This window comes from Callospermophilus lateralis, chromosome 4 (assembly GCF_048772815.1).
Source record: "Callospermophilus lateralis isolate mCalLat2 chromosome 4, mCalLat2.hap1, whole genome shotgun sequence".
Classification (NCBI taxonomy): Eukaryota; Metazoa; Chordata; class Mammalia; order Rodentia; family Sciuridae; genus Callospermophilus; species Callospermophilus lateralis.
Genome location: NC_135308.1, coordinates 20,090,732 through 20,117,115, shown reverse-complemented (window position 1 = coordinate 20,117,115; position 26,384 = coordinate 20,090,732).

Here is a 26,384-nt window from a genome sequence, read left to right as displayed (position 1 = left end):
TATATGAAGAAAAATGAATATGGAGATATGTTCAGTAAAGTATCTCCGAAAACACTGGGAAGAGGAACTCTCTCTGGGACAGTCAGGAAACAGTCTCACATCGATAGTATATTAAATAAATTGTCCATTAAGCAATTAATCTCCACTTCTATATGCCAAGAAAGAAGTAAATTGATGAAATAGGAATAAGCAAATTTCCTGTACAATTAACTGTAAGAAGAATCTGACCTACTTCTCAATATGTGAGAGCCTCAGAAGAGGACAAAGCCAGGGTTAGGAAAACAGATGATTTTCCTAGAGGGCTTCATCCTCTCTTATTTACTTGTGGTCTCTGCACCGTTGGCCTTCACTGGCATTCCTATGAATTTCGGTTCTCTAAACGTTTACAAAGTGTGTTTCCTTTGCTCTTATTCATTTGTAGTGCTTCCTCCAATGCAACCCAATTTCTGCATTGTAACTTAATAAATTCCAGGTATTAGGACTTGGAAATTTTTAAAGGGCTGTTATTATGCCTACCATACCAAAAATGGCACTCAGGGACATATGAACCAAAACCACATTGAAGTATCACTTTATACTCAACAGGAGGTTATTAGCAATAAGAAGTGTTGAAAAGGATGTGGAGAAATTGGAACCTTCATCATTGCTGATGAGAATGTAAAGTGGTACAGTTACTTTAGAAATAAAATTGGAAGTTTCTCAAACGACTAAACATAGATGTTTCATAGTATCTAAGGATTACACTCCTAGGTTTTTACGGAGGAATGATGAAAATATGTATTCACAGAAGAATCTGTGCACAAATGGTCACATAGTAATTATAATATTCAAAAAGTAAAATCAAATACCTTTTGACTGATGAATAGATAAACATGGTATATCCATACACTGAAATATTATTCAGCCATAAAATAGGAATGAAGTATTGACAAATACTATAACATGGATAAACTTTGTAAAAATGCTCTGTAAAAGAATTTAGATACAAAAAGCCTTCTATGGTGTGATTTCATGTGTGCAAAATGTCCACAATAGGCAATCTATGACGAAGACATTGTATTTGTAGTTTCTAGAGGCTGGAAGCACAGTTTGGAAGATAACTACTGATGAATACATTTTGAAGGTGCGGCATTATGAAAATGTTCTAAATTAGATAGTCATAATTTATGTCTTGAGACTATATTAGGAAACACAGAATTTTACAATTTTAAATGATATATTTTATGATACATGAATTGCATTTAAATTTTTTTTAAAAATAAAAATGATTGTGATGAATTCAAGCCCAGTGCTAAGGTATTTTGCATTTTTCATACGTTTACTTATTTAATCCCCATAACAACTCTTTAATGTGATTATTATTATTATTATCGCTTTACAAACAAAATACCACAAGCAAATTGAAGATAAAGCAATTTCCTAAAGACAAACAGCAAATGGGCCACAGAAGAAAACTGGTAGCCATGACCCCTGGCTTGGCAGCCTACGTCCTGAGCTGCATAGCTGGCTATTTGTATTGCCCATGTAAGTCAGTTAGTCCTACCATGAATACATTTTGGTTTATTTATTTATTTTTGGATGACGGTTATATGCGTTTTTGTGACCTCCATGATACAGACAATAGTGTCCAGTATATGGGCCTTGAAAAGACTGAAATACGACTATGTTAGGACAGTTTGCCTGTGTTGATTTCCACATGTAGTAGGTTGAGAAGTAGTCCACCATGGAGAGTGAGGCTCATGTCAAGGAAGCAAGTTCAGGATCCCTGCAGGTGGAAGAAGATGATGTGAGATGCAGTTGGGATAGCAGACATGCTTTAATCCGAGATGGCAACAGCATCCATCCACCAGCTTCAGCTTGAGCCTCCAACCTACTCCATTTTGCTCCAGTCAGTTCCATTTACCACCCCCACAACCATTTCCATAGTCCTTTTTATATGCAGGCCAAACAAAGAAGGCACACTGCCAACAGGTGACATCAGTGGGTGGATACTCAGAAGCAAATGTTTATGACCTTGAGTATCTAACACTGACTCAGGGTGTTTATGACATTGACTACACCTTGATCATAACACAGACAATGTATGGCCTTGGTTACACACTAAAAACATAACGTATCCCGCTGGACATCTCTGAGAGGAAGCCCAACTCTAGCCATATTTGAGCCTGCTCCAACAGAGATTGATTCACATCTCTAATAATATCTACTTATTTTGCAACAGGAAAGCAACAGTAATTCCCTCAGAGAGTTGATGTATCAAATGATCTGACAGCATTTAGTATCATTCATTTACTTATTCACATATTCATTTATTCATTCTTGTAGCAAATATTTGCTTTGTGCCTACTCTTTCTGTCAGGCACTCTAAAATGAGCAAAACAGGCAAAAATTCTTGCTGCTGTGAGACTTATATTCTGATGAGAGGCATACAGAAAATAATCAACATAATAAATCATAATAAATAACAAGCTATATTGCATACGGCTGAATGTTAAGAGATAGGAAGTTGTATAGAAAACTAAAATTGAGCAGGATGTAAGGGTGGAGCATGTGTATGTGGAGAAGCTGTAACACAGAAAAAAAGAACTTTGAGCAAAGCCTTGATGGAGATGAGGATTTCCCAGAGCTAGAAGTAGGGCCTCTGGGCAGAAGGAGCAGCCAGTGCATACTGCTTGAGAAGGGAGAGCATGTGGCACATCGTAGGTTTGGAAGCACAAGGCTGGTCTGGCTGGAGTGGAGCGAGCAAAAGGGAGAACAGAAAGAGAGGAGATTGGGAAAGTAACCGGAAGGTAGGGGCTCATAGGCCTGGGTAGACCAGTAGGTCAGGCTTTATAGATCAATTAAAGTTTTTGGATTTTATTCATAGGATTTTATTTAAAGGAGGAATCATTAGAGCATTTTTAGTTGAGGAGTGATATTCAGTAACTTGGATTTTGCAAAAATCACCTTGCTGTATTGAGGACAGAGAAAACACAGGGGAAGAATAGAAAAAGAAACTCCAATTAAGAAACCTGTATCAGGAACTCAGGTAAGACACGCTGTGACTCAGGTTAGGGTTACATCAGAGGAAGTGTGAGAATTCCTCAGGTGTTAGATTAGTCTTACAATAGAGCCCACAGGATCGTCTGATAATTTGGATGAATCACAAGAGAAAAGATTCAAGGATGACTCTCAGGTGTTTAGCTTGAAACTGGGAAGGTTGGGTTTGCCATTAAGTGAAATGGAGAAATGGAGAGTGGAGGCAGTTAGCAAGAAAGGAGTTTATTTTTGAAAATGTTAATAAATTTAACCTTTTTGGACCTCTACAAAGTCAATTTAAAAAGCATGCAATGAATAGAATTAGCTATTTGCTTCTCTGTAAACAGTAGGTACACAAATTAATATTTAATAAGATTTTTTTTCTAAATTGCCATTAGGCATGGTAATCCTTTCATCAGAAGAGTAGTCATCTTCCTTAGAAACAAAAATCTGGATTAGTGAAAGCTGCTGAAGATGCATTATTGTTTTCTGTCTAGAGATATCCAGGTTAATACCACAAGGGATAAATTAGGTAAAAGGTGGATACACGAGGTTCCCATGTTACCCCGAAGTGACATGCATTTCTAGCACATTTCTCTTTCTTAGCACCAGTCATCTTGTTAAGCTGCTATAGGCAAGATTACTGCCACTTAAATTATAGAACTTGAAAGTTACTTCAAAATTACTAATTTGTCTGAAGCAGAACTGTATTTGTGGAAGAGAAAGATAAGAAAATTAATTATTTTCTTTGTCTTGGCTTCCCATAATATATGACAACATCAGAGAGAAGTTCCAGGAAGAGGTCACTCATTCTTGTCCAGGAAACTGCTATTATTAATTTACCTATCATTGGATGTACAAATTAATATAAAATGTCATTGCCAAAAACACCTGTACACCTTAATTGCTTCTGCATTATTTATAAACTATACTATAAAGAAAAAGAAAGAAGTGAGAAACTAGAAAACATAAACCTACTGTGTTAACAGAAGACTAGCAGACAAAATTTGCCATTCAGGGCATTTTTTCATACAACAGCTATTGATGCTATTTGCCTTCTATGTGCCAGGCCACATTATAGAAAATGCAATTAAGAATGAAAAGTAGTTTCTCTGACTAAACTGACATGTAGATGTAACTTTTTTATCTTTTATTTGCTGTATCAGAAACAGCTATAAATCATTTGTTGGGTCAGATTCCTCCAATAATTACCCAGGTTCCTGGAACAAATTTAGAAAGTGAATTCAGGATCTTAATGTATTCAACTGTTCTTAGAATCCAGAGAGTTGAAAAAGAATTCAGTTTCTTTGGAGATAAACCTCTTTATCCATTAAATTTAACATCAAAATCCAATGCAATTAGCATAATCACAGACATCTCCTAAACAGGCCTTCAGGAAGTTGAGTGACTTCTGATGTGTTGTACCTGCCTAATCTCTTTTAACGTCTTTATCTTTAGGGAAAATATGATTAAAAATTACTTGCAATAATGATAGTATTATCAATAAGTTAAGGTTAATTTACAGAATTTCCACTTTTCATAGGCAGCTATAGAGAGCTAACACTTGTAATCCTTTGGGCTTCAGTGAGGATTCTGTTTCTAATTTCAATCCTAGATCTGCCTCCCCCTGTGCATTTTTCTGTGACTTATAAATAAAAACTTTATCACTAATGAAAGAGGTAAGTCCTCCAATTGGGCTTTTTCAAAAGTACCTTCATTCTTATCCAAAACAAGCCATTCTTCCTAACATTTGTTTTTGTTATGTATAACAAAGAAAATAGTTTCTCTAGATTGTTCTCCATCTCCCTTTTTAAAAAATTCCTGGTGGATTCTTCAGAGGGAACAGTATCTTATCTCCATCTTAGCCTCATGTCTGAGTCTATACCTAAGAGACTTTAGAAAAGCTTGGCTTGCCCTATGGCAGGACAGACAGCACCTGCCAGAGTAATTTCCTGCACAGAAGGTCATGAGCCATCTGAGAAAAAGAAAGTCTGAGATAGTTAGTAAAGAAATAAGAGATAGGGCCAGAAATTAGGTTCAAAGAGGAGTGTCTGATAGTATATCCAGTCCACATAGGAGCTAGAACCCAATGGCTCTGATCCTTTATTTAAGGGAGAGTACATCAAAAGAAAGGTAAGTTTTCACTGGGTGGAGTCTTGCTTCATTATGTCTTGCAGTCTACAGGTTAATTGACATCTTGGCAAGCCAAGCTCATCTCTGAAAGATTGTGTGGTTATGACACTCCTGCAGGTCACCCTAACTCCAGTGCAGTGCTGGACCTGGCAGAGTTAGCTAAGATATCACATGTGCTGGGCAGTCTCAAACCATCAGGAGTTGAAGCTGGGAGTTCCTGGAAACTAGAATTTCCTACCCAGTGATTTCCATGCTGATTGGATTCACACTCATTTCATGAGTGCAATACCCTAATCTATAAAGCCAATTTTTTTTCTCTACATTTCATTCTATCCTCATTTCCTACATTTTGGTCACTCCCTTTCCAGAATTTTGCTTGGCCTTAAGTATTTCCCTCTGAGTTACAATATTTACAAACACCCTGACATCTGTCTTCCCTGCATGTCCATCCTCCACTTATACGGAGTGACTCTGGCTTTTCCCTTTCATTACTACTCAGTCTTCCCTTTATCACATCATTTTTGTCACTAAAGAGTATTATTCCATAGTTTAACTGATGTTTTTCCGTTAACAATGACTAATGACCCAGTGCAGGGACCAGTTCTTTTTGCCTAATTTTTAACAAATTCCTGGACATTGTTTTATATTTCTATTCAAATGAAGCATTCCATTTGTCAAGATAGGAAGAAGGCCTTATTGTAAACAAATTCACTATGATAAAAATGGGAGTCAATGTTATTGGTAGAAATGGAAAACTCAACAGGAACTTGGAATCTTGAACAGCATTAATTTCCTACTCTAAACTGTAGAAGTGCCCAGATGAAGCACCACTACTGTTACTGTGTATCTTCCACTGTTCATGTGCATACAGTGTCCATATTGGGCACTACTCTTTACAAGGTAGTCCTTCCCATATCTGAACTCAGGAAACAGTTTTTATACATATTAAAGATATAGAGTATTTGATATTATGTCACATTAACTCAATGTCCTAAAAAGTAGAGCTAAAGGCATAATCAAGGTCATTTTCTCCTAGGACATGCATGGTATGAATAGGGCATTTTTTATTTTTTGAAACAATAGTAATAAATCAGTTAAAGGCATTATTTTGACAAGGATATTGATTATACAATGGTAGTGAGGAAAACTTAAAAAAAAAAAAAAGTTTAGCCTAGCGGGGGACAAAAGAGCAGTTTGATGTGATACCTTGAAGGTTAAATGAAAATATTTAAGTTAAGAGTCATATTAAACATATTACATAAAGTTTTCTGAACATGAAGCAAAACTAGGAAACATGAATTAACCATGAAGAAGTTAGGGTCAATGATGAAAACCAATCAGTTGCTTTATGAATTATAGAATCGAATCTGGCCTGAGAATGTCTTAGTTTGGGGGAAAGGGAATGTTTAAGATTAGCTGGAAGGTGTCATAGTAAATATAGTTCTAGGAAGGTCTAAAATTAAACAGGAAAAACGTGACAACTTGGGTCAAACCAATGTTGTTTTAATTTACAGTAGATTTATTATTATTCAAAATATTGGGGAAATTAAAAACTCAGGCAATAAGTGTACCATAGGTTTAAATTTTAAGAGAATTTAGTAATTTTGTTAAATGTTAAAAAAAGTTTTGTTAGAACAAGTTTTGTATAATTTACAAATTATTTAATTAAGTGTGATACATATGATAATAGATAATGTGCATGTACACATTCAAAAGGCCCTGGTACGTTAACAAATATATTCAACCAACAGATTCATGAAGTATACTGATTTCCTTTTAAATTTTCATTTTATTTTAGCATTTGCCTTTATTGTAACCCTGTTTTTACATATGTTCAGCTAACTTCAGAATATTTCCATTTCAACTCCATGGATATAAAAATAAACACACCATTTTATCCTAGAAAAAAATGCTATTTATGTATATGTGGTTTTAATAACCAATTTCTAGACTCTAAAAATGCAAATCTTTAAACCATTTTAGCTCATCTCTTTGCTTTAGTCTTAATACCCTATTAGGCAAGAAATACCATTTTTAAAAATATCGCTGACATCTGTGTCTTTATATTTCGACTGCCACCATCATATAAAAAGTTCCTACCACTGAAAACATTTTCATAACTGGTATCTTGTATTTTAATTGCCCATATCTAATATTCTTTGCACAAAATTCTGGTAAAACTCACTTATTCTTTCATGGCTTATATAACATAAAACGTCTCAGCTTTTAGCCTATTGTCTACAATGACAACACTACACTTTATCACTTTGTTTTCAAGAACATGCACACAAACCCATGCATACACACATCAGGCCTACTTCATATCTTCCCATTTCGCAACTTGAATTATCCATTTAAGGATGGTCTCACCAGAGACTTTGTGCTCATTGCTGTATTCATGGAGTCTAACCTAAGGCCCATAACAAGCAATGTACTCAGTGGAAGTTTATTACATTGAGCCCAATGTGTTTTGAATGCCAAGCTCAGGGAAGTGAATACATTCTCACCTTTTACCTCCAGCTGCCTACATTCTACGCAGCCTTGAAAGCACATTGATTTCCAGCTTTTTTTACTGTCCTGTGTTATGTTAGTGTTCCTCTATAACATTTTCGTATTTAGAATATTTGACCATGAGCTTTAATTGTTTCTGCCAGTTGATTATCATCTTCCTAAAAAGAACAACTTCTCTTTTTTTAAGGCATTTACTATAATGTCTAGCCAAGTGCTGAGCATATTATAGATAATAAAATATGTCATTATGTCCTTATAGATAATTTTATCTGCTAAGTAAAGATTTATTAACTTTTCTATAACATATACCATAGTCATTGAATATGTAGTGAAAATAATTACCGTTTTTATAATATCTTACGTAAGCAATTTGCAATGGAGGGGACGGAAACAATTTCAATAGAGTAGAAGAAATATCCAATGCAAATTGTGATGAGATTATAAAGAAAGAAAGATGAATGGCGTTTCTGGGAAGAGGATACTATCTATACAAAATATTAAGAACAAATGCAAAAGATATATAGGCTGGAGCACTGTAACTTTTTATTTCCTTTTATTGGGTTGGTTTTATGTTTATATCCTGTCTCCCAAACCAAAATGTAAATTTTATGAGGAAAGAAGCCAGATCCAGAAGCTAACCCTTCATTATATCCCCTATGAATAGCATATTGTCTGGAATATAGTATTAATAAATAAATATTTACTGCACGATTTGTGTAAGAGGTTTTCAATTACTTGGTTAATAGTTCTTTATGTGTGCTTGTTTGTATTTGACAGAGCTGTAAGTGGTGAGGCATAGCCAGTGAGGAAGGGGGAAGGTCTCACAAGAGTTATTTATCAAGATTTGAAGAAGACCCACCAACCCACCAAAGAGAAAGCAATATAAGGTATCATAACCAGATACGTGTTTTGGAAATTACACTATGGTGCTGCTATAGAAATTATGCAGAAGAGATAAAATAGGATATTAAAAGACCAACTTGAAGGCTCTTGCATCTGTAATTCAGTCCCTAAATACAACTACAAGTATTGGAATGGAAATAAGCATATAGTTTCCAGAAATATGTAAGTGATGGGAGTATCGACCAACAGGACCATTCTGAAATACATTCTGACACATAACTGGATCCTAAGTTTCACTCTATTTCATTTTTCTATAGGAGGGCAAACATAGAAGGACATTGTGCCAGCATTAGGACTCATAGGAAGGCATTCTAGGCAACAAGATGGTCTGTGATTGGCAGAGCAAATAGAATGAGGTACTTCTTGGAGTATTATGCAACAATTATATGAAACAGATTATATGTCTGCAAAGCAGGAAATGGATGCTTTTTAAAAATAGAGTGCTTAGCTAAAAAAAGGAAGAGGAATACAATCCCTGAGAAAATTACATTTGCATGACAAAAATGCATGCATACAAAACAACATTCAGCTATACAATGAATAAAATATACACATGTATGAGAAAACCAATCTATTCTCTGAAAAAAATCTATTATTTTTCTTTGTGAGGCAGTAAATCTATAAATTTCTGTTAGTAAAATTAACAACAGTATAATGTTGAGCTTTCCTATTCAAAAACAATAATGCAGCTTTCCATTTGCTCAAATTCTTTTATTTATTCTACACTTGTCTTACTGGTGAAATAAATCTTAAGGAGATAAAAATAAGGAGGCACTGTGAAACAATGTTTCATGAATGGTTTATGAACAAACGTCTTGCTTTAATTATATTAAAAGCTATATGGATACCAACAGACTGGGCTTGCTAATCATTTGCTATTATAAACTCAATAAATGACTAACTGGAATGAGAGGTGAATAAATGTTTTCATTCTCCGTTCAGGAAAGAAGATAAAAGAGTATTAGAAAGGGTATGTTCTGTGTCTTGTTTCTGTCTGGACTAAGTTGTTCTTTAGGTCTTGTTCCAAAATTCATCACTGAATAAATTCCTGGAGCACATCATTGAAGACTGTTTCAGATGTTCCTGGTAAACCTGATCAATACTGAGGTTTTACATTCAGTGAAAGCATTATCCACTAACAAACTTTAAGTAACGTTGTCAAGAAAAATATACTAAGGAAGAGAACTAGGTCTCATTTGAAGGATACTTTAAAACTACATTTTATGTTTAGAAACCTTTTTCCCAATTGTTTTCCCTTCCCTAAGTGAAATTGCTGATGCAGATCTAGATTCCTTTCTTCCTTAGAACATTATTCCAGAGATAAAAGAGGTAATCACTGTAATTTTTCAAGTTAAGTGCCTCCTATTATAAAGGCACACTCACTTCCTGCCCCTATTGGTTATTGATTGTGACACCACTTTGAAGGTGAAACTTGTTCACTCAAAGCTTCTTCCAATGATGAGCTATCCTCCTGATGACCTTTGAAAGCCTTCATCTTTGGTACAATGTCCCCAGTGTGAATAATTGCTGAAGCATACAGACCTGGTCTTTATGCGACTACTTGGATTCCCTAAGCCTAGTGTTAATGAGCTTCTACTTCCTGAGTTGTTTTTAATTCACAGAAATTTGCTTTCAAAAGGCTAAAAGAATTTTTAATAATTTTGCTGGCACATTTTCCATTTGTTTTTATTGTATATCAGTATAAAAGAAAAAAAAACAGGTTTAGTTTGCTATGGGAAGATGCTTTTTTTTTTTTTCATTTCTTTAAAAACATTAACAAGAATTCTTCAAATGCTGAGCTCTCTGATTTCAAATTCCCAAGGTACAGCTAATGGGACAGGTGAGTTGAATGTCAGTTCTGCCCTTTCTAGGACGGAGACATCGGTAAGGTAAAACTCCATGAATATCAGTTTCATCATATATAAAGTAAGGATAATACTGTCTATCTCATAGGACTGCAGTTTAGATTAGTAATCATAAATAGATGTTTGGTCACATTAGGCACCTAATAACTAAGAATGGTAATGATAATTATTTAGACATGTAATGATGTAATACAATCTCTATAGCATTTATGTTTTAAACTAAATGTCTCATCATCAGGGTTAGGGACTAGTTAGATGGACTACTGGGGTAGGCTGTAATTTTTACCACCTCTTCCACAAGGTGAAAAAGGGGTGAAGGCTTTTCTTATGCCCTTTTAAATTTCTGATATTGGTTATTCTTGTAGGTCTTATTCAAACAGATACAACTCACAGATCATCAATAAATACTCACACACACATACACACACACATATACACACACACATATATACATGCACACACACACACACACACACACACACATATCTGAATGGAATATTTGGTAGTGAAAACTGTATTGTTGTTAAAGTAAATATGAAAATACAATATTGATATAAAGATTACATTTAATTATGCCAGAAGGAGGACTTTGTGTTTGGGAAGCCTGTTTGAACTCATAAGCTGGCTTTTAGACCCATCTAAATGTGATTTCTTATTCTTTTCATGTTGTACATCTTTACCCAACCTCCTTCTATGCATATCTTCAGTCTTGTAGAATCTGTGGCTGGGCAACACTTGATTTTTATGACAGAAGCTGGCAAATGTTAATGTGCTCATGCAGTTGCACCTATAAACTTCATAATGGTCACAAGAATTCTCTTTTCAGAACATTTGTACTTCTACATCCCAATGCATTTGTGCAAGCATTTTAGTGAGCAAATTTACTCGATGACCTTGTGGATATTGGTGGTCATTTTAAACTTAAAATATTTAAAATTGCTTAGTTAACTTCAGTTCAAATAATTCTTCAAGCTCAACACCAATTAAAGCTCATCAAAAATTCTACTTCCATTAGTCACCTCCTGGTTGGGAATACTTTCAATTCTCAGGCCACTTAGTAAAATTATCCTTGGTAATTATAATGTCAATAGGCTAAAGAAGACAAATTATTTTAAAGGATGCTTTCTTCTTAGGTATCTAATATATCCACATGCCTGTGATACTTGCATTAGGGTATTTTACAATGTATACAGTACTTCTCAATTCTATGCTTTTTTTTAGAACAAATTTTTCTATTACTATGTGCTTCAAACATAGATTATGCATTTTTGTCGCCTTTTATTTGAAGAAAACCTGTAGCAACTCCATGAAGGACAAACATTTCAGGATAAACAGATTGACAGATATGACCTTTGACTCCACATCAACATTCAACTCTCAGTTGTCCTGCTTATTAACAAACTATTCATTAACAAGCAATCTGTCACTAGTCAGTTTCAGAGAGTTGATCTGTCATGATGATGATCTACGGTGTGTTTACCCAAAAACCACTGCTGAGTGTCCCTCAGGGAGGTTTCCATTGAAGGTTGTGGCTGCTTTATGTCCAATGCTTCCTCAAGGGCTGTCATTGACCTTGTAATAAAGGAGATCAGTTCTTACAGGAGAATAAGCTGGAGTGATCCTGCCATCACAAACTCAGCGTGGTTCTCAGATGTTCAGCTTGGCCTCTCAGCTTCATGCTCATCCCGTAACTTTTTAATTAGTTTCCTGACATGTCCAAGCAGCTGTCTTCTGGATGGATTTCAACTACCTACAGTTTTTCCCTTGGCTGACTGAGAGTAACTCAATGTAATTATAATTATTATAACAAGCATTAAATATTTCTGACAGTTGTAAGTGTTGCTTCAATCCCCAGAATATTTTCAGTGACCATGCAAATATTAGCTAACCACGTTTCTCTAGAGAACTTTTGCTAGACTTTGGACACATTAATTTAAATAACTATCTTCACGCACATATAGTAAAATACTAAAGTTAACATAGTGGTTTCTTAGTAAATTTTTTTTAATTTGACTTAATTTTCTTTAGTATATAAAAAAAGACAAGCTAGAAAGAAAATAATGAAACAAAAGTAAATTAAAACCAGGAGCTACAATACAAAGATCAGCTGTGAGATTAATTATGGTCATCTCTTGCATTGCTGTCCACTGTTTTTCTTTATTGTTTTGTCTTGGTTTCTTGAGAGGAATAAGGTAAGGGACAAATCCGTCTCCAAATCTCTTTTAGAAATAAGTTTCAGTTTACAGCACTCAGTATAGAAAGATTTTTTTTTTTTTTTTTTTTTTTTGGTGGTGCTGGGGATTGAACTGAGGGCCTTGTGCATGCAAGACAAGCACTCTACCAACTGAGCCATATCCCCAACAATTGGAAAGATGTTTAACATTTTATTAGTTTGGATGATATTTAGGTAAACAGAAACAATCTTGGTTTATGGGGCATATTCTATAAAAGAACAATAAAGAATATTTTGTTCAATGAGAAAAGCAGTGTTCTTCAACATCTCCCCTTTTCCTCATGGTATTGATATTTAGGAAGGAATGGAGGGTATATAACAAAGAAAAAGTAGATGGAGGTAGGGAAGCTCCCAGGAATGAATAAATATCAACCCAAACAAGTTTGCTAAAGGGAACTTAGTTGAAACTGTTGTTAATCCATAATGCAGACAAGATAATTTTCCCATTAGTTTGTCAAATAAGATTCACTTTTCCCATTACCTAGCACACTATTGTTTACTAGAGTTCAGAGTTTGATTTCAATATTACTTATATTGAGAAGTTTACATAAACTAAAACTTCTGCTCTATATAGCCAGAGAGAATACACATGGCTTGTAGCAGACACATGTCTTCACAGGAGCTAGGAATCCATTTTTACTTTAATCCCAAAAGAGGCGTTCTATTCTGCACTTAGAAGAGAACTCTATAAACCATCCAAACTGCTGCCATATGGCAAGACATGCTGCGAAGAACACAGAGGAAGTTGCCCAGGAATGTTCAGAGCAAGACAAAGACAAGGACCAAAGAGGAGAGTTTTTCCACCAAGATTAGGAGATTCTGTAACATATTACAGGGAACCAATTTTCTTTAATACTACAATTAGTAAAGACTGTAATTAAAATAAGTTTGAAGAAAATGTAGTAATACTGATGCTTCCCTGCAATTTATTTACTAGTTAGTAGATTGTAGCTCCTTGGACTTTCTGGTTCTTGAATGACAGATTCACCTTTTCATATAGTACCTTTTTGCTTAAATGACATCGCCCAAGTTTTTGCAAAATTTAATTCCTTTACATTATTCAGCCTGTGGGCTAAATATCTGAAGCCCTTGGTTTGGCAGTCATTGTATAATTGAACATTTTTTAAAATTTTTTGCTGCATTTACTATATATCATAATTTATTTGTTTATATGTTTATTTACTTCTCTACCATGCTAGAACATAAATCTCATAAGAGCAACACTGTTATCAGTCTTATGTAATACTTTATTCTTCTAACTAGACTTTGTCTAACTTTATATAATACCAAAGTTGTATGTATGTTGGATGAATGCTATTTAAAAATAATTATTATTATTATAATTGAAGTGAGTTGCTACTGCTTATTAAAATAAAAAATTCAATCTCCTTTTCTCATGGGACAACATTTACACAGGGCCCTTAAGTAACTTTCTTGTGAAGAGAAACCATAGGTAGATAAGAATTTTCAGAAATGCTATACATGTTTGTGATTTTTTGCATGAAATGTCCTACAAATTATCCTATCAAGTGAAAAATGACAAAATAAACTCTAGAGGTTAATAATAAACCAAGTACTGTAGCGTATGTTGCCATTGTTGTAAAGTTTTTATAGAAATAACTGGTTTTTTTCCAAGACAGATTCTTGTTACTAAGTTGTCCAGTATATGGCTTGACATTATTCCAAAAAGCAAATAAACAAAAAAATTCACAAAGTCATAAAATGGGAAATAGAAATTTTGGGGGAAATATACAAAGTGAGTCCTTGCATAATGCATTTTTAAAAATATATCTGAATAAAATACTCAGTAATTGTATATACCTGAGCTCATTTAACTCCTAGTTGACATAAAAATCCACAGAGAACTGATAATTTGAATTTCTCCGTGTTTCTCTAATTGTAAGCAAAGAGATGGAAAATATTTAGCAATTATTTTAGGTTTATTAATATATATCTTTGAAGATGTTATAATTACTGAGAATTAGTATTTCCCCTCAATGTGGTGCTAGAGCATGGACAGTAGCATATTCACATCAAGTGAAATTATTGACACTAAGATATTTGCCCTTCCCAGGGCACATAGTAAAGAGAAAGCAGTTCATTTAAAAGAAATTCCTTAACTAAAAGCAGAAGAGATAATCATCCGAGAAGAAAAGTAATAATACTCACTATGAAAAAAAAAATAGGAAACACATCATCCCAAATAGCTCACAACAAGACTACTAAATCTACTGAAATCACAGTGGAAGAATGTCAAATTAAAAATTTAGAAAGATGACGATGACAATGTCCAATGAACTAAAAGAAGATTTAAGAAATAAACTAAGAAAATATTAGAAGTGAAAGAATATTTCAGTAATGAGATATTCTGAAAAAAGGGGGAAAAAACAGAAATTCTGGAAATAAATAACTCCATAAATCAAATTGAAAATTCAGTAAAAGCATCACCAATAAATTAGACCACACAGAAAGCATATTTTCAGACCTCAAGGACAAATTATATAATCTTGAAAACAAAGTCAGCAATAAACAATAAATAATGGGTGGCAAAAGACTATGACCAGAATAGTCAAGAAATCTGGAATGATATTAAGAGATCAGATATAATAATATTTGGCAGAGACAAAGGCACTAAAATTAAAAGCTAAAGAAATGCAAATTCTTTCAGCAGATTTATATCAGAAAAATTTCAAACCTTAGGAATGAGAAGGAAATTTAAATACAAGATGCATTTAGAACCCCAAATAGAAAACTTCAAAAGATCCTTGTCAAGACACATTATAACTAAAATGTCTAATATACAGAACAAGGATACAATTTTAAAAGTTTCAAGAGAAAAGAGGCAGATCACATTTAAAAGTAAGCCAATTAGGTTTTTCATGATTCCTCAACCCATACAATAAAAGCCAGGAGTGTATGGTATAATATATACAAAGTCCCAAAAGATAATGCATGCCAACCAAGATTGCTATGTCCAACAAAGTTATCTTTCAGAACTGAAGATGAAATAAACTTTCAACATAACCATAAACCAATAGAATTCATGACCATACCCACTTACAAAAACCACTTAATGAAATAATGCTTCCCAAAGAAATGAAAAACATCAGAGCCAGCAAATGGATGAGTCCTAACAATCAGAGAAAAGCAAATCAAATCAAGAGATTTCATCTCATTCCATTTAAGATGGCAATAATCAAGAATACAATTAATAGTAGTTGCTGGTGAGAATGTGAGAGACAACTCATAAGTTGTCAGTGAGACGTTAAGTTAGTAAAACCACTTTGAAAACTAGTATGGGATTTCTTCGAAGAACAAATTATGGAACCACCATATCACCCCAACTATCACACTCTTTCTTTCATATTTATCTGATGTGCCAAAATTAGCATATTATTGCATAAAATATGCATACTAATGATTATAGCAGCACGATTTACATTAACCAAATTGTGGAACCAGTCCAGCTACCTATCAACAGATGAGTGGATAAAGAATATATTGTTATGTATGTTTGTTATTATATGTTATATATGTTATGTATGTTTGTTATTATATGTTATATATATTGTTATTATATTTGTTATATATATATGTTATGTATAGTTGGTTATTACATACTTACCATGATTTAATTATAATTATATTAGTAATTTAATTTGCTATATGTTTGTAAATTTAATATAATTTCATGTTATTTTATATTATATATTAACCTACAAATAATATATTTATCATGTGAGTTGATTTATTCAATATCCCTATTTAACATTTCTCATGAAACAATCAATACTATTATGAGCATTCTAAATACAAGAAAAAATAGGTATTTCAATGTGAGATTTTTCAATACAAATTACTAGCAATGAAATATGTGGGTCAAAAGGCATACATACTTAAATGATGTGACTATAAATTTCTGAAATAATGTACAGTTTATTCTATTACCCATAGTGTGAGAGAAGTCTACCACTCCCAGTATTTGAGGTAGCAGCAACCAAATATTTTTCCTCACCTCACTTCAAGCAGTTAATTCTTTCTCTGGATGACAGTAACTGACCAAATAAATAGAGAAATATCATTCACTTCCAAGATCTCAATGTGATCAGATCCTGATAACATGTGCATTGAGTGTGGTCAAAAATATTATAATATTTAATTTTTAAAATGTAATAATCATACAAGCATACAGCTTTCATCATAGAAAGGTGATTGATTTTTTTTCATAGGTCCTCCTGCAAAAAAAAAAAAAAAAAGTGAGTGTGTTTTTTATGTATTCATTTGAGATGCAGGGCACTCAGGTCACTGGGTTTCCAACCTGTTCACAAATGTTCATCACAGGCCTTGTTTATTCCAAGGGGTCCTTCAGGAAATAGAATATTCAAGTTCTGGTTACTACAGTTTCTGATCCTTTTGCAAATTGAATGCAAAGAGTATTTACATACATATTACAGTTAGGATTCAACTGAGTTGATTTATTTGAGTTTCATCAAGTCATTGGAAATTATTAAATTTAAAAGTCACAGGAAGAAAGTTATAACTCAGCTCTCTACTTTTATTAATATATTCTTATATATTCAGGAAACTATATCAGTATTTTTGTAACTTGTATCTTTTGTATTCTACAAGAAAGAATAACATGTAAAAAAGTAATGACTAGTACAAAATGTTTTTTCCCAAAACAATCTCATGTTCTGAAATGGTATGTTAAAAAGAAAAATCAGTAGGAAATTATATTTGATTTATTGACTTTATTGAAAGCATCCACTTTATTTCTTTCCTTATCTCTCTTTTTCTTTGTCTTTTTAACATCTTACTCTTGCTACAGGATAATGATTTAATTAAATATTTCTGGCCAAAAATAATATCTTCTTTCCATCTTCAATAGCTCTTATAAATATTTAAGTGAAAGAATGAATAACAAAGTTATTATTTTTTATTTAGTTTAATTTCCTGCATTCATGACACTTGGTTTTTAGACAAGGTTTAAACCAAGTGAGAAAACAGAATATTCATTTAATATAAAATAAAAATACAGAAATGTAAACTCAAATGGGATGGGAGAATTGGTTTCCTAATTTTTGTATTTTAAAAATTCTACCTTATATTATGGAATGTCCAGGGAATTTGCTCCAAGCAAGATGATAGAAAACTTTCTATAGAGTTAATCAAAATTTTAAAATGCCAAGGAAGAAATTATTGCAAGTTAGAAGAAAAAGAATGAGAAATCATTGAAAAGCTGTAGCATTTAGAAAGTTATTCTCAATTATTTGCTAACAAAATAATCTTCTAAGAAAATAAAAGCAATGTTTCTTTCATGTTCCGATAAAAATGATTTGCTAAGATGTCACTCATATTTAAATGACATTTCTAATATCTTTTAAAGTTAAGTACCCATCTTATTCAAAAGTCATTATTAAATAGAGAAAGTTACTGTTTAAACATAATCCTCCTTGAGTTGTACAGAATGACACATTTAAAAATACAAGACAACAATATTTGGAAAACAAATTGAGAACACAAAATTACCACCCTGATATATTCTTAATATTGAATGACATCTTGATATTTTGTTATCAAATAAACACTCTTTTATTATTACTCTACAGTTAGGATTTTAAGGATTTTATATAGTGAAACACACTTGGGTGAAAACTCCTAATAGTAGAAGTGTCCTTTCCCCACTAGTATAACTCAATCAAACAATATAATATAATACAATGATGAGAAGCTATAGCCTTTACCGACAGAGTTGGCATCATGAGCATATGACCTGTGCTCAGTGCTTGGTTTGATGTGCTTTTGTAGTCATATTAAGAGTCTCGATTTTCTTTGAATATTTATTTATTTATTTATTTATTATTTAGTACTGGGAATTGAACTCAAGGCCACTTTATCACTGAACTACATCACCAGCCTTTTCATTTTTTATTTTGAGACAGTCTCACTAAACTGCCTAGGGCCTTGTTAAGTTATTAAGACTGGCCTCAAACTTGTGATCCTCCTGTATCAGCCTCCCGAGTTGCTGGGATTACAGACCTGTGCCACCCCACCTGGCATGAACTTTGTTTTGTACGTCAAGTGTGATGGGACAAGTGAGCATTTTCATGTATGAACAGAGGAGATTCACATAATACATATGCCCCCCTTACTTGCCACCCTTCTCACATAGTGTTTGTGATGCCCCATAAACATAAAATCCTGGGGGGGCTCATGGCTCATAGGTTTGGATGAGAGTTCCCCTAAGGGCCATGTTTTAAGGGCTTGTTCCAGAGGGAGGTGTGTTTTGGCAACTGGTGAAACTTGCAGCAGGTGAAGCCTAGTACAAGGTCCTTAGATTATTTGGGGACTGTCCTTAAAGAGGATTGACCCTAGTCTTTTTCTCTTCATCTTTGCTTCCTGGCTTATGAAATGACCGGTCTGCCCTACCATCACCGTCACACTCTTGCCTTGATGTGCCATCCGTACCAAAGGCCCAAAGCATGGGGCTACTTAATCTGGGGGATGAAATCTCTGAGTTTCTACACCAAAAAACCTTTTCACTTTATCAGTTAATTGCCTTGAGTGTTTCATTATAGTAATACAAAGATGGCTTTAGTACCCATGATGTGGGAGAGTTTGGAAGACCCAAAGTGAGCACAAGGTATGAAAGAGCTAGAACTGAGTAAAGCAGGGTGCTAATAGCCCAGAAACTACTTTCCATTCAAACTATTGTTTTAACACAGAAAGATCACTTTCTAAGAATTATCAATAGTCCAGGAACCCTATCATATCTTTTTTTTAAACCCGTGTTACTACCCTGACTTAACCATCTAGTTACTCTGAAAATCATGGCAGAAGGAAAAACAAAAAACAAAAAAACAGTGCTCTGGCTATTATTCTTTCCTTACTCATTACAAGCTAAAGGTAGAGTTTCTATAGAATATACACAATTCAAGAAGTAAAATAAAGTCAGCTGAGTTACATTTGTTTAGGATTTTTACTTTCTAAGAGTTGACTGTGTATATATGTATCAGCTATGAAACTGAATTGTAGACATTTAGTAGTTCCACAAAATAAGTGTTCTCTATTTGCATTTAAAGTCACATTTCATAAAATAAAGATGAATAACAATATTAAAGTTAATATGAAATTTTACATTTTTTATTTATGACATTAGATAGAAAATTTTTTAAAATATGAAAATTTCAGAGACAGTGACCACAAAAAATAGGAAACATGTACCATTAAAAACAACTAATTTCTGATTTTTTAAATGAGTAATTCATATTTTCTTTTTTACATTAGAGTCTGCAGTTAATTTAGACAGTCCTGTCCCCAAAACACAAGCCCTAGCATCTGAAATATTGGATGCTATTCAAACTGATGGTTCAGCGGAATTAGATGACCATAAAGAAGAACCTGATGGTGACTTCCACCTATAATTCAGCAACTTGGGAGACTAAGGCAGGAGGATAACAAGTTTGAGGCCAGCCTCAACAACTTAGCAAAGACCTAAGCAACTTAGTCAGACCTTGTCTCAAAATAAAATTTTAAAAGGGCTGGGGATGTGGCTCAGTGGTAAAGCACCTCTGGGTATAATCCCCAGAAAGAGAGGAGAGAGAGAGAGAGAGAGAGAGAGAGAGAGAGAGAGAGAGAGAGAGAGAGAGAGAGAATGAGAGAGAGAGAGAGAGAGAGAGAGAAAGACCCTATTATAGTAAAGACTATAATGATCAAGAATGAAGACAGAAACAAAGCAGAAAAGAAGTTTTTATTATGATCAGACTTTAAATATCAAAAAATATTAAGAAATGTTTAAAAAATATGGATTGCATAACAGTATATGCAAAAACCATACAATGCGCCATTCTGAGAAATATAAATTGAGGACATAATTAAACTAATGAAAGTGAAATAATCAAAGCAAGGTACAAAAATTTAAGTCAATTATTTATTTTGAAGCTTCCAGGATATTTCCACTGATACAGGATGAGACTATGGGTCTCTTTGGACATAAACTCCTATTGCATTGCTTCTTCTCTGCTGCTCCATACATGACATCCAGGGGAGCACCTCATAACCAATTTAATAAGTGAGGTACAAACTCTCCAGCCTGATTTATATGATCATTCATGATCTTATTGATTTGTTGATATGCTGATGCTAACAAAAGTGAAGATCTAGAACACTACAATGTGAGTCAGGGATGACCATGAAGGACAATGTCAATGGACAAATACTCCCTCAGCGCAGAACTTCAGGCTGTATATTGGATTGTCACTTTGGAGGGAAATATGGTCAGAAGCAGGGATATGTTCTGGCTCATGGGCAGGTGCTAACAGTTTGGGTGCATGTTTAAGACTTGAGAGGAACAGAATTGAAATATTGTGAGAAGGAAGTGAAGAGCAGAGTTATGAGAATCAATTTGTCAGAATGGGAAAAACAATGGAGATGATTCTGTCCTGGAATTAGATGGCCATAAAAAAGAGCCTGATACTCGAGCATGGTGAATGTGCAACAATGGTCATCCACTGCAAAGAAGGCTTTTAAAATTAAACAGAAAACTTAATTCACTTTGTGGATTTCAGTCTTTCCCCAGTTACATGAGAAAATGTCTAGGCTGGCAGAAATGGAGGTTTTGCATAGGTCCAAATATGGATCTCTTTCCTAAGTTGATCCAGCTAAAAATGGTACTAAGCCAACACCACAGATCAATATTGATCCCCTGAAATGGAATCATTTTTCTAGAAGGATGTATAAGAAATGGGGTGAACTGTGTTGACTATTGATTTATTGACTTCTCAATTCCAAACATATGCTACATACATAAAATTTATATATTTCCATGTTTGTATCTACCCATAGATACACATATGCATGCATGTGAGTGTGTGTATGTATATATATGTATATATGCATGCTTCTCTGTTTCTCCTAAGAACTAAATTGGCTTCACATACATAAATAAATACACATATGTGCGTGCACACCAATGTACAGAACAATTTTCTCACAGACTGACTAATTCTTTATACAACCTTAAAAACATTTTGTCTTTTTATATAATGCCAATTTTGTTTATGTTTTCTCTCATATATGACTCGTATTTTCTCGTTCATTGATTTTAGGTCTTTTTAGTTTTCACTTCTTAGTACATATATTAAGGATACTGTTTTACAAATTTTATGATTTAAATGATTAGCTCTTTATGAAGCAAACTTTCTTCTTTCAATTCAAGATAGATGTGTGTAGATAGTACATATGTACACATATCTACATATATATATTATATATACATATATATATGTATCCACACACACACACACACACACACACATATATATATATATATATATGTATATATATATTTAAGAAAAATTTCACCTAACTGGTATTATGATTCAGCCATCAAGTTTTTTATTATTTTATTAACAGAATTATAAATACACCTATCTTAACATAATTTTATAGTTTAAAACAGAATTTTAAATAGATTTGATCCTAATGGGATTTTCTGATAGACTTCTGTCATTTTGAAGGGGGCTTTCAAATTTTCATCTTCTCACCCCACTAGAACATAATTTCTTTTGTGGTGACCCATTGTGTGTCTTGTTCACTGCTGTACACTTAGCCAATTCAAAGTGATTGACATTCATTACATGCATAATGCTGATTTTTTTTGTTTAGGAAATATATAATGAAAGAGTAAATTATTTTAGAAACAAGTAAGAAACATTTAGTAATTCCGTATTCCAAAATCATTGTTAAATGATGGTCTATAATTTTGTCCCAAATCTTACACATCTTACAAGCTTACAAGCTTTAAAATATAGAGCATGTTTTCTTTTTTAATCCTATGTATTAATTCTACATGAACTTTCCTGTTGAGAAATAAATGATGTGTAATTTTCCTCTTAGGTAATCCTTTGCTTGATACTAATGTCTGAGATGGCCAAAATTCATGATTTTACTATAATCAATTATTTTCCTCCCGAAGACTTGTAGCTCAAACCTTAGTAATATCACATTGTAATAATTCATGGGGCTACAGAGAGATGATGGTGAGGACAAACCATCTTGTTAATTACTCCTTCCCTGATGACAAAGGCATGTCCTACTGAGCTATTCTTTCAGTACACTCTCACTTATCTTCTCAATTATTAATTATTTAAATCTGCTGCAAAAGATTTTCTCCACCATAAGTTTCTCATTAGCTTAATTTCAGTCTTCTTCTAACAAATATGAACGTCTTTTTCTTTGGGCCATGTTTATAAATAGAAAAAGAAAAGTGCCAGTGATTATTATGCACAGGTTCTGAACTGGATTTTAATCCAGGCTGCAACAATGGACGCTGATTAAAAGATATCAGAGTTTTCTTAATCAGAAAACAGAAAAAAAAAAAACATTTGTAGATAGATAAATATTCTATCTGAAGACATAAATCTTTATTGTTGACCTCTTTTCTTCTCAAGATTTGAAGTTGATGAGATCTCCAATTGTTTCTTCCTGATTGAGGTCATAATTTAGTTAAATAATTTAATTCCAACAGCTGTTGTTTTCTTTTTTATAAAAAAAAATAAGCAGAACTTTGTCTGAGTAATATTACCCTATCTGTACAGTATTTTAAAGTATTTTTAAATCTTTAGATTAAGGTGGTTGATGCCAATATGGCAAAAACTGCCACCTCTTTGCAGGCAGACTCTCTGCTTTGCACCTGTATATCTAACTGTTCTTTGAACATTATTAATATCATGCTCAATAGACTACTAAGATATTCAATAGACTCAGCATTTATTGTGCTTCCTCTTTTCACTACATACAATACTTGAATTTCCTTCCTTTCCACTACATTTTACATGCTTCCAATGGTCAGTTCCTCATCCCTCTACATTCTATTATCCTTTCATTCCTTCACTTATTGCCATCTCTAATGCCACTCTTTGGTTCATACCATCACTGTCTTTCTCCTGGCTTAACTGCTTCCTTACCTCTACTTAGTCTTCAACTAGTTCTTTATCCACACTGCAGAAAGAACAGTCTTCTTAAACCCAAAAGATCCATATCATTTCCCTGCTGAAAACTCTGCACTATTAGTTCCTGTAAATACTTCTTGATCCAGACCTCATTTGACCATTTATAATATGTATTAAGTTCCAACAATGGTGAACCATAATCAGATGATCAGAACTGCCATACTCCAAATTCATTCTGATATGTTATAATCCTTCCATGTGGAGGCCTTTTTCTCTTACTCTGCAGAAAGACAGTCCAGATTTCCTCAAACCAAGACCATGTTATATGCTAAATAATTTTATAGATTTTTAATTTAACCCATAGTATCCATTAGCACACCAGTGGAATTAACTATTTTCTCTTCTACTCACTTTTTCTTTTAGTAAACAAGCAACAAAATGACCTAGACTTTATTAGCAGTATAAATTGATATGTAGTATCTAGAACTTGCAATATCTAGAACTGAAAATATGTAATATCTAGAACTGAAAAAGGGAGATATATATATCACACACATGTATATTCTTGTATATTTTCATATATATTGAACTTTCATACTTTATAAAATACTTTTATATATATATGTATATATACATATATGTGTGTGATATGTGTGTGTGTGTGTATATATATATATATATATATATATATATATATATATATATATGTTTATATATATTTATCTTTAATAACTGACTAGAAAATGTTTTCCAGTTGTGGCATCCCTTAAAAGGGACTGGCAGTGAGGATGACTGCCATTTTTTAAAATAAGTAAAATAGTATATAAATATTGATTATCTATTATAGAAAACATATATACTTCAGACTCTCTTCTACATCATGATTTATCCAATAGAGCTACACTGGAATTTCAGTTAGGACAATTCTTTTTTGTAAGGGTCTGGCTTTACATCAAGATGCTTTGCATTCTTGGCCACTCACTCTGACCATATGCCAGTACCACTGTATGTATTTGTGACAACCGATACACAGTTTTCCAAATGCTGTCTGAGGGGAAATGGGTCAGTAACCTCCTTAGTTAAGAAGAACCACTTTGTAAACATGTGGTGTTTTTTTGTTCAATAGCTTCAGGCTATATTTTGTCAGCATTATATCTTCTACTTGGATAGAAATGTAAAAGGATTACGTAAGTCAATTTTTGGCACCAAGAGTATATTTTGATGATGTTCTATTGGTAACAATTACAACTCTTATTTTAATGTACTACAGCAATGGGTCTCCAAACCATTTTTCTCTTGGTTTTGTGTGTTTGTTTTTCTAAGGCAATGAGCAGTGAATATGACTTCACTTACCTTATTCACTATGAGAGAATATTGGGAAATTTCACTGATATTGGGTTCAGGAAGTAAAAAATCAAAATGCCCCAAAATGTCATCATTGGAACACATCATATTGAATCTGCCTACAAACAGTATTTATTTTAGACATTATTTGCTATATTTGGTAATTACTAAACTCTAAATATGTTGAGCTCTGTGGTGGCTTTAAAATATGTTCATAAATACATCCTCCTCCTTTGAGAAAATAAGTCTGTTGTCTCCTCTTCTATCTTGTGACTTTTCCTTTTCTTTATTACATAACTTTACATATACATAGAATTTGGGTTCATTTTGACAAAATCAGACATGCATGAAATTTGATTTATTCCATTTCAATTCCTATCACCCCTCTCCTTACTCTCTTCCTTCTGCTTCCCCCTATTCTCTTTCCTCAATCTACTGATCTTCCTTTCACTCATTTATTTACATATTTTTGATTGGTGCTTTCTGCATATACATAAAGGTGAAATTCCCTGTCTTGTGACTCTTTTGATAGAGGATATCACAAGCAAGATTATGTGACTTCTAAGGCTGGATCATAAAATGCCTTTCTTGCTGAAAATGTAATTAGAGCTCTGAGTCTCTACGTAAGAAGTCTAGTAACCCAGAGGCTATTGGGCTGGTGGAGAGACAACCATAGACATTCTGATCTAGAGGCTGAAGTGGACTGTGTTCAAGTCCTACCATTGCAGACACCAGATGGCTGGAAAGTCTCCAAATGGTCCTCCTAAGTGTTCAAGTCACCCTAGCCATTTGAAAATTCCAATGTATGATTCCATTCACCATGGAATAAAGGTATAAATATATGAAGCCAGAATCTAGGAATGTAGTATATTTTCAAATACTGCTAAACTTTTGGCTGGCTTTTAATATATCAGTAGATAACCAAAATGTGTCTGTATGTGTATCCATATCTATATGTGTATATGTATGTGGATAGACACATGGGTAAGCTGCTTATAATATATGCATGTACATATAGCCAAGTAATAAAACAACATTAACAGGGGTTATAATGTAAAAGAGGTAGTCTAGATTGCAGTCTCAGTGGTGTGCAGGTTAATCCTAGATGTGAGCAAAATGATTAACCTTGTAACATCAAGTTTCACATTTTTTAAATAAGGCAAAGAATGTTTTCACAGAGGTCTTATGTTGTCAGCATCAACATTATTATATGTGATAGCACTTTGCAAAAGAAAGACTGATTAAAAGAAAATTATTTTCCTGCTAAAAAGACTAATGTCTTTTAAAAATTTTTGTCCTAAGAATTTAATCAGGCATTGTTAGTGTCCATGTGATAACTGTTTCTATAGATTTTATATGATCATTTACAATGTAGCTTTTACAGATCAAGAAGTGAATAGGGCTATGGGCTATGATCATTATCTG